General features: G+C 39.0%; 21 non-coding genes across 21 annotated transcripts; all 21 read right to left on the bottom strand.

The window, feature by feature from the left end:
* Positions 1-483: 483 nt before the first annotated feature.
* TRNAR-ACG (transfer RNA arginine (anticodon ACG)) lies at positions 484-556 on the bottom strand. The gene has a single exon. It is a non-coding gene; the product is annotated as a tRNA-Arg (tRNA).
* Positions 557-1,068: 512 nt separating this feature from the next.
* On the bottom strand, positions 1,069-1,141 carry TRNAR-ACG (transfer RNA arginine (anticodon ACG)). The gene has a single exon. It is a non-coding gene; the product is annotated as a tRNA-Arg (tRNA).
* Positions 1,142-2,225: 1,084 nt separating this feature from the next.
* TRNAR-ACG (transfer RNA arginine (anticodon ACG)) lies at positions 2,226-2,298 on the bottom strand. The gene has a single exon. It is a non-coding gene; the product is annotated as a tRNA-Arg (tRNA).
* A 512-nt stretch (positions 2,299-2,810) lies between these two features.
* Positions 2,811-2,883, bottom strand: TRNAR-ACG (transfer RNA arginine (anticodon ACG)). The gene has a single exon. It is a non-coding gene; the product is annotated as a tRNA-Arg (tRNA).
* Positions 2,884-4,460: 1,577 nt separating this feature from the next.
* TRNAR-GCG (transfer RNA arginine (anticodon GCG)) lies at positions 4,461-4,532 on the bottom strand. Its single transcript has one exon. It is a non-coding gene; the product is annotated as a tRNA-Arg (tRNA).
* Positions 4,533-4,540: 8 nt separating this feature from the next.
* Positions 4,541-4,613, bottom strand: TRNAR-ACG (transfer RNA arginine (anticodon ACG)). The gene has a single exon. It is a non-coding gene; the product is annotated as a tRNA-Arg (tRNA).
* Positions 4,614-5,033: 420 nt separating this feature from the next.
* Positions 5,034-5,105, bottom strand: TRNAH-GUG (transfer RNA histidin (anticodon GUG)). The gene has a single exon. It is a non-coding gene; the product is annotated as a tRNA-His (tRNA).
* An 8-nt stretch (positions 5,106-5,113) lies between these two features.
* On the bottom strand, positions 5,114-5,186 carry TRNAR-ACG (transfer RNA arginine (anticodon ACG)). The gene has a single exon. It is a non-coding gene; the product is annotated as a tRNA-Arg (tRNA).
* A 1,095-nt stretch (positions 5,187-6,281) lies between these two features.
* TRNAL-AAG (transfer RNA leucine (anticodon AAG)) lies at positions 6,282-6,354 on the bottom strand. Its single transcript has one exon. It is a non-coding gene; the product is annotated as a tRNA-Leu (tRNA).
* A 430-nt stretch (positions 6,355-6,784) lies between these two features.
* On the bottom strand, positions 6,785-6,859 carry TRNAH-GUG (transfer RNA histidin (anticodon GUG)). The gene has a single exon. It is a non-coding gene; the product is annotated as a tRNA-His (tRNA).
* Positions 6,860-6,867: 8 nt separating this feature from the next.
* Positions 6,868-6,940, bottom strand: TRNAR-ACG (transfer RNA arginine (anticodon ACG)). Its single transcript has one exon. It is a non-coding gene; the product is annotated as a tRNA-Arg (tRNA).
* A 1,015-nt stretch (positions 6,941-7,955) lies between these two features.
* Positions 7,956-8,027, bottom strand: TRNAH-GUG (transfer RNA histidin (anticodon GUG)). Its single transcript has one exon. It is a non-coding gene; the product is annotated as a tRNA-His (tRNA).
* An 8-nt stretch (positions 8,028-8,035) lies between these two features.
* TRNAR-ACG (transfer RNA arginine (anticodon ACG)) lies at positions 8,036-8,108 on the bottom strand. Its single transcript has one exon. It is a non-coding gene; the product is annotated as a tRNA-Arg (tRNA).
* A 510-nt stretch (positions 8,109-8,618) lies between these two features.
* Positions 8,619-8,691, bottom strand: TRNAR-ACG (transfer RNA arginine (anticodon ACG)). The gene has a single exon. It is a non-coding gene; the product is annotated as a tRNA-Arg (tRNA).
* A 511-nt stretch (positions 8,692-9,202) lies between these two features.
* On the bottom strand, positions 9,203-9,275 carry TRNAR-ACG (transfer RNA arginine (anticodon ACG)). Its single transcript has one exon. It is a non-coding gene; the product is annotated as a tRNA-Arg (tRNA).
* A 500-nt stretch (positions 9,276-9,775) lies between these two features.
* On the bottom strand, positions 9,776-9,848 carry TRNAR-ACG (transfer RNA arginine (anticodon ACG)). The gene has a single exon. It is a non-coding gene; the product is annotated as a tRNA-Arg (tRNA).
* A 511-nt stretch (positions 9,849-10,359) lies between these two features.
* TRNAR-ACG (transfer RNA arginine (anticodon ACG)) lies at positions 10,360-10,432 on the bottom strand. Its single transcript has one exon. It is a non-coding gene; the product is annotated as a tRNA-Arg (tRNA).
* Positions 10,433-10,943: 511 nt separating this feature from the next.
* Positions 10,944-11,016, bottom strand: TRNAR-ACG (transfer RNA arginine (anticodon ACG)). Its single transcript has one exon. It is a non-coding gene; the product is annotated as a tRNA-Arg (tRNA).
* A 512-nt stretch (positions 11,017-11,528) lies between these two features.
* On the bottom strand, positions 11,529-11,601 carry TRNAR-ACG (transfer RNA arginine (anticodon ACG)). The gene has a single exon. It is a non-coding gene; the product is annotated as a tRNA-Arg (tRNA).
* A 1,577-nt stretch (positions 11,602-13,178) lies between these two features.
* On the bottom strand, positions 13,179-13,250 carry TRNAR-GCG (transfer RNA arginine (anticodon GCG)). The gene has a single exon. It is a non-coding gene; the product is annotated as a tRNA-Arg (tRNA).
* An 8-nt stretch (positions 13,251-13,258) lies between these two features.
* Positions 13,259-13,331, bottom strand: TRNAR-ACG (transfer RNA arginine (anticodon ACG)). The gene has a single exon. It is a non-coding gene; the product is annotated as a tRNA-Arg (tRNA).
* Positions 13,332-13,536: the final 205 nt, after the last annotated feature.

Here is a 13,536-nt window from a genome sequence, read left to right as displayed (position 1 = left end):
TCATGTTTTTGAACCTGTTTCAAGCTTTGATGGTTATTGAAGTATATACAGAATCAAATTTTGAGAGTTGACTGTACACTTGCTGCAGGGCTTATTTCCCATAAACATCTCACAAACAATTTTCTTTGTGACTGCAAAATGATCTTTTCAGCCTGTGATTAACTTGCTCAGAGTCCATTCATTTTAGTTTCCTGTATTCAGGAATTTATGTCAGCTTTCCAGATTTCAAGAAAATGATTTACAAAGAAATGATCAAGAAATGATTCAAAGTATGGAAAGATAGCTTCACAATAAGCAGTAAAGACAAATTGTGCAAGCACATTCAAAGAATCTGCTTAGTTTCTTCAATTGTCCTTACCTTCAGTATTGTAAAGAAATGGATGTGTGAGAAATAAAATGAAAATGCCGTGACCTGGATTTGAACCGGGGTTGCTGCGGCCACAACGTAGAGTACGAACCACTATACGATCATTGCAACTTAAACGAGCCAGGTAGGAGTCGAACCTACAATCTTCTGATCCGTAGTCAGACGCGTTATCCATTTCGCCACTGGCCCAGCTGCCTTATGCCTCTTGGAGTGTTCATCATGTTTTTGAACCTGTTTCAAGCTTTGATGGTTATTGAAGTATATACAGAATCAAAGTCTGAGAGTTGACTGTACACTTGCTGCAGGGCTTATTTCCCATAAACATCTCACAAACAATTTTTTTTTGTGACTGCAAAATGATCTTTTCAGCCTGTGATGAACTTGCTCAGAGTCAATTCATTTGAGTTTCCTGTATTCAGGAATTTATGTCAGCTTTCCAGATTTCAAGAAAATGATTCACAAAGAAATGATCAAGAAATGATTCAAAGTATGGAAAGATAGCTTTACAATAAGCAGTAAAGACAAATTGTGCAAGCACATTCAAAGAATCTGCTTAGTTTCTTCAATTGTCCTTACCTTCAATATTGTAAAGAAATGGATGTGTGAGAAATAAAATGAAAATGCCGTGACCCGGATTCAAACCAGGGTTGCTGCGGCCACAACACAGAGTACTAACCACTATACGATCACGGCAACTTAAACGAACCAGGTAGGAGTCGAACCTACAATCTTCTGATCCGTAGTCAGACGCGTTATCCATTGCGCCACTGGCCCAGATGTCTCGTGTCACTAGGAGTGTTCATCATGTTTTTGAACCTGTTTCAAGCTTTGATGGTTATTGAAGTATATACAGAATCAAATTTTGAGAGTTGACTGTACACTTGCTGCAGGGCTTATTTCCCATAAACATCTCACAAACAATTTTCTTTGTGACTGCAAAATGATCTTTTCAGCCTGTGATGAACTTGCTCAGAGTCCATTCATTTGAGTTTCCGGTATTCAGGAATTTATGTCAGCTTTCCAGATTTCAAGAAAATGATTCACAAAGAAATGATCAAGAAATGATTCAAAGTATGGAAAGATAGCTTCACAATAAGCAGTATAGACAAATTGTGCAAGCACATTCAAAGAATCTGCTTAGTTTCTTCAATTGTCCTTACCTTCAGTATTGTAAAGAAATGGATGTGTGAGAAATAAAATGAAAATGCCGTGACCTGGATTCGAACCGGGGTTGCTGCGGCCACAACGCAGAGTACTAACCACTATACGATCACGGCAACTTAAACAAGCCAGGTAGGAGTCGAACCTACAATCTTCTGATCCGTAGTCAGACGCGTTATCCATAGCACCACTGGCCCAGCTGCCTTATGCCACTTGGAGTGTTCATCATGTTTTTGAACCTGTTTCAAGCTTTGATGGTTATTGAAGTATATACAGAATCAAAGTCTGAGAGTTGACTGTACACTTGCTGCAGGGCTTATTTCCCATAAATATCTCACAAACAATTTTTTTTGTGACTGCAAAATGATCTTTTCAGCCTGTGATGAACTTGCTCAGAGTCCATTCATTTAAGTTTCCTGTATTAAGGAATTTATGTCAGCTTTCCAGATTTCAAGAAAAAGATTCACAAAGAAATGATTCAAAGTATGGAAAGATAGCTTCACAATAAGCAGTAAAGACAAATTGTGCAAGCACATTCAAAGAATCTGCTTAGTTTCTTCAATTGTCCTTACCTTCAATATTGTAAAGAAATGGATGTGTGAGAAATAAAATGAAAATGCTGTGACCTGGATTCGAACCAGGGTTGCTGCGGCCACAACGCAGAGTACTAACCACTATACGATCACGGCAACTTAAACGAGCCAGGTAGGTGTCGAACCTACAATCTTCTGATCCGTAGTCAGACGCGTTATCCATTGCGCCACTGGCCCAGCTGCCTTATGCCTCTTGGAGTGTTCATCATGTTTTTGAACCTGTTTCAAGCTTTGATGGTTATTGAAGTATATACAGAATCAAAGTCTGAGAGTTGACTGTACACTTGCTGCAGGGCTTATTTCCCATAAACATCTCACAAACAATTTTTTTTTGTGACTGCAAAATGATCTTTTCAGCCTGTGATGAACTTGCTCAGAGTCAATTCATTTGAGTTTCCTGTATTCAGGAATTTATGTCAGCTTTCCAGATTTCAAGAAAATGATTCACAAAGAAATGATCAAGAAATGATTCAAAGTATGGAAAGATAGCTTTACAATAAGCAGTAAAGACAAATTGTGCAAGCACATTCAAAGAATCTGCTTAGTTTCTTCAATTGTCCTTACCTTCAATATTGTAAAGAAATGGATGTGTGAGAAATAAAATGAAAATGCCGTGACCCGGATTCAAACCAGGGTTGCTGCGGCCACAACACAGAGTACTAACCACTATACGATCACGGCAACTTAAACGAACCAGGTAGGAGTCGAACCTACAATCTTCTGATCCGTAGTCAGACGCGTTATCCATTGCGCCACTGGCCCAGATGTCTCGTGTCACTAGGAGTGTTCATCATGTTTTTGAACCTGTTTCAAGCTTTGATGGTTATTGAAGTATATACAGAATCAAATTTTGAGAGTTGACTGTACACTTGCTGCAGGGCTTATTTCCCATAAACATCTCACAAACAATTTTCTTTGTGACTGCAAAATGATCTTTTCAGCCTGTGATGAACTTGCTCAGAGTCCATTCATTTGAGTTTCCGGTATTCAGGAATTTATGTCAGCTTTCCAGATTTCAAGAAAATGATTCACAAAGAAATGATCAAGAAATGATTCAAAGTATGGAAAGATAGCTTCACAATAAGCAGTATAGACAAATTGTGCAAGCACATTCAAAGAATCTGCTTAGTTTCTTCAATTGTCCTTACCTTCAGTATTGTAAAGAAATGGATGTGTGAGAAATAAAATGAAAATGCCGTGACCTGGATTCGAACCGGGGTTGCTGCGGCCACAACGCAGAGTACTAACCACTATACGATCACGGCAACTTAAACAAGCCAGGTAGGAGTCGAACCTACAATCTTCTGATCCGTAGTCAGACGCGTTATCCATAGCACCACTGGCCCAGCTGCCTTATGCCACTTGGAGTGTTCATCATGTTTTTGAACCTGTTTCAAGCTTTGATGGTTATTGAAGTATATACAGAATCAAAGTCTGAGAGTTGACTGTACACTTGCTGCAGGGCTTATTTCCCATAAATATCTCACAAACAATTTTTTTTGTGACTGCAAAATGATCTTTTCAGCCTGTGATGAACTTGCTCAGAGTCCATTCATTTAAGTTTCCTGTATTAAGGAATTTATGTCAGCTTTCCAGATTTCAAGAAAAAGATTCACAAAGAAATGATTCAAAGTATGGAAAGATAGCTTCACAATAAGCAGTAAAGACAAATTGTGCAAGCACATTCAAAGAATCTGCTTAGTTTCTTCAATTGTCCTTACCTTCAATATTGTAAAGAAATGGATGTGTGAGAAATAAAATGAAAATGCTGTGACCTGGATTCGAACCAGGGTTGCTGCGGCCACAACGCAGAGTACTAACCACTATACGATCACGGCAACTTAAACGAGCCAGGTAGGTGTCGAACCTACAATCTTCTGATCTGTAGTCAGACGCGTTATCCATAGCACCACTGGCCCAGCTGCCTTATGCCACTTGGAGTGTTCATCATGTTTTTGAACCTGTTTCAAGCTTTGATGGTTATTGAAGTATATACAGAATCAAAGTCTGAGAGTTGACTGTACACTTGCTGCAGGGCTTATTTCCCATAAACATCTCACAAACATTTTTTTTTGTGACTGCAAAATGATCTTTTCAGCCTGTGATGAACTTGCTCAGAGTCCATTCATTTTAGTTTCCGGTATTCAGGAATTTATGTCAGCTTTCCAGATTTCAAGAAAATGATTCACAAAGAAATGATTCAAAGTATGGAAAGATAGCTTCACAATAAGCAGTAAAGACAAATTGTGCAAGCACATTCAAAGAATCTGCTTAGTTTCTTCAATTGTCCTTACCTTCAATATTGTAAAGAAATGGTTGTGTGAGAAATAAAATGAAAATGCCGTGACCCGGATTCGAACCGGGGTTGCTGCGGCCGCAACGCAGAGTACTAACCACTATACGATCACGGCAACTTAAACGAGCCAGGTAGGAGTCGATCCTACAATCTTCTGATCCGTAGTCAGACGCGTTATCCATTGCGCCACTGGCCCAGCTGTCTTATGCCACTTGGAGTGTTCATCATGTTTTTGAACCTGTTTCAAGCTTTGATGGTTATTGAAGTATATACAGAATCAAAGTCTGAGAGTTGACTGTACACTTGCTGCAGGGCTTATTTCCCATAAACATCTCACAAACAATTTTTTTTGTGACTGCAAAATGATCTTTTCAGCCTGTGATGAACTTGCTCAGAGTCCATTCATTTAAGTTTCCTGTATTCAGGAATTTATGTCAGCTTTCCAGATTTCAAGAAAAAGATTCACAAAGAAATGATTCAAAGTATGGAAAGATAGCTTCACAATAAGCAGTAAAGACAAATTGTGCAAGCACATTCAAAGAATCTGCTTAGTTTCTTCAATTGTCCTTACCTTCAATATTGTAAAGAAATGGATGTATGAGAAATAAAATGAAAATGCCGTGACCCGGATTCGAACCGGGGTTGCTGCGGCCACAACGCAGAGTACTAACCACTATACGATCACGGCAACTTAAACGAGCCAGGTAGGAGTCGATCCTACAATCTTCTGATCCGTAGTCAGACGCGTTATCCATTGCGCCACTGGCCCAGCTGTCTTATGCCACTTGGAGTGTTCATCATGTTTTTGAACCTGTTTCAAGCTTAGATGGTTGTTGAAGTTTATACAGAATCAAATTTTGAGAGTTGACTGTACACTTGCTGCAGGGCTTATTTCCCATAAACATCTCACAAACAATTTTCTTTGTGACTGCAAAATGATCTTTTCAGCCTGTGATGAACTTGCTCAGAGTCCATTCATTTGAGTTTCCGGTATTCAGGATTTTATGTCAGCTTTCCAGATTTCAAGAAAATGATTCACAAAGAAATGATCAAGAAATGATTCAAAGTATGGAAAGATAGCTTCACAATAAGCAGTATAGACAAATTGTGCAAGCACATTCAAAGAATCTGCTTAGTTTCTTCAATTGTCCTTACCTTCAGTATTGTAAAGAAATGGATGTGTGAGAAATAAAATGAAAATGCCGTGACCTGGATTCGAACCGGGGTTGCTGCGGCCACAACGCAGAGTACTAACCACTATACGATCACGGCAACTTAAACAAGCCAGGTAGGAGTCGAACCTACAATCTTCTGATCCGTAGTCAGACGCGTCATCCATAGCACCACTGGCCCAGCTGCCTTATGCCACTTGGAGTGTTCATCATGTTTTTGAACCTGTTTCAAGCTTTGATGGTTATTGAAGTATATACAGAATCAAAGTCTGAGAGTTGACTGTACACTTGCTGCAGGGCTTATTTCCCATAAACATCTCACAGACAATTTTCTTTGTGACTGCAAAAAGATCTTTACAGCCTGTGATGAACTTGCTCAGAGTCCATTCATTTGAGTTTCCTGTATTCAGGAATTTATGTCAGCTTTCCAGATTTCAAGAAAATGATTCACAAAGAAATGATCAAGAAATGATTCAAAGTATGGAAAGATAGCTTCACAATAAGCAGTAAAGACAAATTGTGCAAGCACATTCAAAGAATCTGCTTAGTTTCTTCAATTGTCCTTACCTTCAATATTGTAAAGAAATGGATGTGTGAGAAATAAAATGAAAATGCTGTGACCCGGATTCAAACCTGGATTGATGCAGCTACAACGAAGAGTACTAACCACTATACAATCACGGAAACTTAAACGAGCCAGGTAAGAGTTGAACCTACAATCTTCTGATCCTTAGTCAGACGCGTTATCCATTGCGCCACTGGCCCAGCTGTTTTATGCCACTTGGAGTGTTCATCATGTTTTTGAACTATTTCAAGCTTTGATGGTTATTGAAGTATATACAGAATCAAATTTTGAGAGTTGACTGTACACTTGCTGCAGGGCTTATTTCCCATAAACATCTCACAAACAATTTTCTTTGTGACTGCAAAATGATCTTTTCAGCCTGTGATGAACTTGCTCAGAGTCCATTCATTTGAGTTTCCTGTGTTCAGGAATTTATGTCAGCTTTCCAGATTTCAAGAAAATGATTCACAAAGAAATGATCAAGAAATGATTCAAAGTATGGAAAGATAGCTTCACAATAAGCAGTAAAGACAAATTGTGCAAGCACATTCAAAGAATCTGCTTAGTTTCTTCAATTGTCCTTACCTTCAATATTGTAAAGAAATCGATGTGTGAGAAATAAAATGAAAATGCCGTGACCTGGATTCGAACCAGGGTTGTTGCTGCGGCCACAACGCAGAGTACTAACCACTATACGATCACGGCAACTTAAACGAGCCAGGTAGGAGTCGAACCTACAATCTTCTGATCCGTAGTCAGACGCGTTATCCATTGCGCCACTGGCCCAGCTGCCTTATGTCTCTTGGAGTGTTCATCATGTTTTTGAACCTGTTTCAAGCTTTGATGGTTATTGAAGTATATACAGAATCAAAGTCTGAGAGTTGACTGTACACTTGCTGCAGGGCTTATTTCCCATAAACATCTCACAAACAATTTTCTTTGTGACTGCAAAATGATCTTTTCAGCCTGTGATGAAGTTGCTCAGAGTCCATTCATTTGAGTTTCCTGTATTCAGGAATTTATGTCAGCTTTCCAGATTTCAAGAAAATGATTCACAAAGAAATGATCAAGAAATGATTCAAAGTATGGAAAGATAGCTTCACAATAAGCAGTAAAGACAAATTGTGCAAGCACATTCAAAGAATCTACTTAGTTTATTCAATTGTCCTTACCTTCAATATTGTAAAGAAATGGATGTGTGAGAAATAAAATGAAAATGCCGTGACCCAGATTCGAACCAGGGTTGCTGCGGCCACAACGCAGAGTACTAACCACTATACGATCACGGCAACTTAAACGAGCCAGGTAGGAGTCGAACTTACAATCTGCTGATCCGTAGTCAGACGCGTTATCCATTGCGCCACTGGCCCAGCTGTCTTATGCCACTTGGAGTGTTCATCATGTTTTTGAACCTGTTTCAAGCTTTGATGGTTATTGAAGTATATACAGAATAAAATTTTGAGAGTTGACTGTACACTTGCTGCAGGGCTTATTTCCCATAAACATCTCACAAACAATTTTCTTTGTGACTGCTAAATGATCTTTTCAGCCTGTGATGAACTTGCTCAGAGTCAATTCATTTGAGTTTCCTGTATTCAGGAATTTATGTCAGCTTTCCAGATTTCAAGAAAATGATTCACAAAGAAATGATCAAGAAATGATTCAAAGTATGGAAAGATAGCTTCACAATAAGCAGTAAAGACAAATTGTGCAAGCACATTCAAAGAATCTGCTTAGTTTCTTCAATTGTCCTTACCTTCAATATTGTAAAGAAATGGATGTATGAGAAATAAAATGAAAATGCCGTGACCCGGATTCGAACCGGGGTTGCTGCGGCCACAACGCAGAGTACTAACCACTATACGATCACGACAACTTAAACGAGCCAGGTAGGAGTCGAACCTACAATCTTCTGATCCGTAGTCAGACGCGTTATCCATTGCGCCACTGGCCCAGCTGTCTTATGCCACTTGGAGTGTTCATCATGTTTTTGAACTATTTCAAGCTTTGATGGTTATTGAAGTATATACAGAATCAAATTTTGAGAGTTGACTGTACACTTGCTGCAGGGCTTATTTCCCGTAAACATCTCACAAACAACTTTCTTTGTGACTGCAAAATGATCTTTTCAGCCTGTGATGAACTTGCTCAGAGTCAATTCATTTGAGTTTCCTGTATTCAGGAATTTATGTCAGCTTTTCAGATTTCAAGAAAATGATTCACAAAGAAATGATCAAGAAATTATTCAAAGTATGGAAAGATAGCTTTACAATAAGCAGTAAAGACAAATTGTGCAAGCACATTCAAAGAATCTGCTTAGTTTCTTCAATTGTCCTTACCTTCAATATTGTAAAGAAATGGATGTGTGAGAAATAAAATGAAAATGCCGTGACCCGGATTCAAACCAGTGTTGCTGCGGCCACAACGCAGAGTACTAACCACTATACGATCACGGCAACTTAAACGAACCAGGTAGGAGTCGAACCTACATTCTTCTTATCCGTAGTCAGACGCGTTATCCATTGCGCCACTGGCCCAGATGTCTTATGTCACTTGGAGTGTTCATCATGTTTTTGAACCTGTTTCAAGCTTTGATGGTTATTGAAGTATATACAGAATCAAATTTTGAGAGTTGACTGTACACTTGCTGCAGGGCTTATTTCCCATAAACATCTCACAAACAATTTTCTTTGTGACTGCAAAATGATCTTTTCAGCCTGTGATGAACTTGCTCAGAGTCCATTCATTTGAGTTTCCTGTATTCAGGAATTTATGTCAGCTTTCCAGATTCCAAGAAAATGATTCACAAAGAAATGATCAAGAAATGATTCAAAGTATGGAAAGATAGCTTTACAATAAGCAGTAAAGACAAATTGTGCAAGCACATTCAAAGAATCTGCTTAGTTTCTTCAATTGTCCTTACCTTCAGTATTGTAAAGAAATGGATGTGTGAGAAATAAAATGAAAATGCTGTGACCTGGATTCGAACCAGGGTTGCTGCGGCCACAACGCAGAGTACTAACCACTATACGATCACGGCAACTTAAACGAGCCAGGTAGGAGTCAAACCTACAATCTTCTGATCCGTAGTCAGACGCGTTATCCATTGCGCCACTGGCCCAGCTGCTTTATGCCACTTGGAGTGTTCATCATGTTTCTGAACCTGTTTCAAGCTTTGATGGTTATTGAAGTATATACAGAATCAAAGTCTGAGAGTTGACTGTACACTTGCTGCAGGGCTTATTTCCCATAAACATCTCACAAACTATTTTTTTTGTGACTGCAAAATGATCTTTTCAGCCTGTGATGAACTTGCTCAGAGTCCATTCATTTTAGTTTCCTGTATTCAGGAATTTATGTCAGCTTTCCAGATTTCAAGAAAAAGATTCACAAAGAAATGATTCAAAGTATGGAAAGATAGCTTCACAATAAGCAGTAAAGACAAATTGTGCAAGCACATTCAAAGAATCTGCTTAGTTTCTTCAATTGTCCTTACCTTCAATATTGTAAAGAAATGGATGTGTGAGAAATAAAATGAAAATGCCGTGACCCGGATTCGAACCGGGGTTGCTGCAGCCACAACGCAGAGTACTAACCACTATACGATTACGGCAACTTAAACGAGCCAGGTAGGAGTCGATCCTACAATCTTCTGATCCGTAGTCAGACGCGTTATCCATTGCGCCACTGGCCCAGCTGTCTTATGCCACTTGGAGTGTTCATCATGTTTTTGAACCTGTTTCAAGCTTAGATGGTTGTTGAAGTATATACAGAATCAAATTTTGAGAGTTGACTGTACACTTGCTGCAGGGCTTATTTCCCATAAACATCTCACAAACAATTTTCTTTGTGACTGCAAAATGATCTTTTCAGCCTGTGATGAACTTGCTCAGAGTCCATTCATTTGAGTTTCCTGTATTCAGGAATTTATGTCAGCTTTCCAGATTTCAAGAAAATGATTCACAAAGAAATGATCAAGAAATGATTCAAAGTATGGAAAGATAGCTTCACAATAAGCAGTAAAGACAAATTGTGCAAGCACATTCAAAGAATCTGCTTAGTTTCTTCAATTGTCCTTACCTTCAATATTGTAAAGAAATGGATGTGTGAGAAATAAAATGAAAATGCCGTGACCCAGATTCAAACCAGGGTTGCTGCGGCCACAACGCAGAGTACTAACCACTATACGATCACGGCAACTTAAATGAACCAGGTAGGAGTTGAACCTACAATCTTCTGATCCGTAGTCAGACGCGTTATCCATTGCACCACTGGCCCAGATGTCTTATGTCACTTGGAGTGTTCATCATGTTTTTGAACCTGTTTCAAGCTTTGATGGTTATTGAAGTATATACAGAATCAAATTTTGAGAGTTGACTGTACACTTGCTGCAGGGCTTATTTCCCATAAACATCTCACAAACAATTTTCTTTGTGACTGCAAAATGATCTTTTCAGCCTGTGATGAACTTGCTCAGAGTCCATTCATTTTAGTTTCCTGTATTCAGGAATTTATGTCAGCTTTCCAGATTTCAAGAAAATGATTTACAAAGAAATGATCAAGAAATGATTCAAAGTATGGAAAGATAGCTTCACAATAAGCAGTAAAGACAAATTGTGCAAGCACATTCAAAGAATCTGCTTAGTTTCTTCAATTGTCCTTACCTTCAGTATTGTAAAGAAATGGATGTGTGAGAAATAAAATGAAAATGCCGTGACCTGGATTTGAACCGGGGTTGCTGCGGCCACAACGTAGAGTACGAACCACTATACGATCATTGCAACTTAAACGAGCCAGGTAGGAGTCGAACCTACAATCTTCTGATCCGTAGTCAGACGCGTTATCCATTTCGCCACTGGCCCAGCTGCCTTATGCCTCTTGGAGTGTTCATCATGTTTTTGAACCTGTTTCAAGCTTTGATGGTTATTGAAGTATATACAGAATCAAAGTCTGAGAGTTGACTGTACACTTGCTGCAGGGCTTATTTCCCATAAACATCTCACAAACAATTTTTTTTTGTGACTGCAAAATGATCTTTTCAGCCTGTGATGAACTTGCTCAGAGTCAATTCATTTGAGTTTCCTGTATTCAGGAATTTATGTCAGCTTTCCAGATTTCAAGAAAATGATTCACAAAGAAATGATCAAGAAATGATTCAAAGTATGGAAAGATAGCTTTACAATAAGCAGTAAAGACAAATTGTGCAAGCACATTCAAAGAATCTGCTTAGTTTCTTCAATTGTCCTTACCTTCAATATTGTAAAGAAATGGATGTGTGAGAAATAAAATGAAAATGCCGTGACCCGGATTCAAACCAGGGTTGCTGCGGCCACAACACAGAGTACTAACCACTATACGATCACGGCAACTTAAACGAACCAGGTAGGAGTCGAACCTACAATCTTCTGATCCGTAGTCAGACGCGTTATCCATTGCGCCACTGGCCCAGATGTCTCGTGTCACTAGGAGTGTTCATCATGTTTTTGAACCTGTTTCAAGCTTTGATGGTTATTGAAGTATATACAGAATCAAATTTTGAGAGTTGACTGTACACTTGCTGCAGGGCTTATTTCCCATAAACATCTCACAAACAATTTTCTTTGTGACTGCAAAATGATCTTTTCAGCCTGTGATGAACTTGCTCAGAGTCCATTCATTTGAGTTTCCGGTATTCAGGAATTTATGTCAGCTTTCCAGATTTCAAGAAAATGATTCACAAAGAAATGATCAAGAAATGATTCAAAGTATGAAAAGATAGCTTCACAATAAGCAGTATAGACAAATTGTGCAAGCACATTCAAAGAATCTGCTTAGTTTCTTCAATTGTCCTTACCTTCAGTATTGTAAAGAAATGGATGTGTGAGAAATAAAATGAAAATGCCGTGACCTGGATTCGAACCGGGGTTGCTGCGGCCACAACGCAGAGTACTAACCACTATACGATCACGGCAACTTAAACAAGCCAGGTAGGAGTCGAACCTACAATCTTCTGATCCGTAGTCAGACGCGTTATCCATAGCACCACTGGCCCAGCTGCCTTATGCCACTTGGAGTGTTCATCATGTTTTTGAACCTGTTTCAAGCTTTGATGGTTATTGAAGTATATACAGAATCAAAGTCTGAGAGTTGACTGTACACTTGCTGCAGGGCTTATTTCCCATAAATATCTCACAAACAATTTTTTTTGTGACTGCAAAATGATCTTTTCAGCCTGTGATGAACTTGCTCAGAGTCCATTCATTTAAGTTTCCTGTATTCAGGAATTTATGTCAGCTTTCCAGATTTCAAGAAAAAGATTCACAAAGAAATGATTCAAAGTATGGAAAGATAGCTTCACAATAAGCAGTAAAGACAAATTGTGCAAGCACATTCAAAGAATCTGCTTAGTTTCTTCAATTGTCCTTACCTTCAATATTGTAAAGAAATGGATGTGTGAGAAATAAAATGAAAATGCTGTGACCTGGATTCGAACCAGGGTTGCTGCGGCCACAACGCAGAGTACTAACCACTATACGATCACGGCAACTTAAACGAGCCAGGTAGGTGTCGAACCTACAATCTTCTGATCTGTAGTCAGACGCGTTATCCATAGCACCACTGGCCCAGCTGCCTTATGCCACTTGGAGTGTTCATCATGTTTTTGAACCTGTTTCAAGCTTTGATGGTTATTGAAGTATATACAGAATCAAAGTCTGAGAGTTGACTGTACACTTGCTGCAGGGCTTATTTCCCATAAACATCTCACAAACATTTTTTTTTGTGACTGCAAAATGATCTTTTCAGCCTGTGATGAACTTGCTCAGAGTCCATTCATTTTAGTTTCCGGTATTCAGGAATTTATGTCAGCTTTCCAGATTTCAAGAAAATGATTCACAAAGAAATGATTCAAAGTATGGAAAGATAGCTTCACAATAAGCAGTAAAGACAAATTGTGCAAGCACATTCAAAGAATCTGCTTAGTTTCTTCAATTGTCCTTACCTTCAATATTGTAAAGAAATGGTTGTGTGAGAAATAAAATGAAAATGCCGTGACCCGGATTCGAACCGGGGTTGCTGCGGCCGCAACGCAGAGTACTAACCACTATACGATCACGGCAACTTAAACGAGCCAGGTAGGAGTCAATCCTACAATCTTCTGATCCGTAGTCAGACGCGTTATCCATTGCGCCACTGGCCCAGCTGTCTTATGCCACTTGGAGTGTTCATCATGTTTTTGAACCTGTTTCAAGCTTTGATGGTTATTGAAGTATATACAGAATCAAAGTCTGAGAGTTGACTGTACACTTGCTGCAGGGCTTATTTCCCATAAACATCTCACAAACAATTTTCTTTGTGACTGCAAAATGATCTTTTCAGCCTGTGATGAACTTGCTCAGAGTCCA

The sequence above is a fragment of the Pseudophryne corroboree genome, chromosome 6 (genome assembly GCF_028390025.1).
Source record: "Pseudophryne corroboree isolate aPseCor3 chromosome 6, aPseCor3.hap2, whole genome shotgun sequence".
NCBI lineage: Eukaryota > Metazoa > Chordata > Amphibia > Anura > Myobatrachidae > Pseudophryne > Pseudophryne corroboree.
Note: the sequence above shows the minus strand (reverse complement) of the source record. Positions and strands in the feature narration are given on the sequence as shown.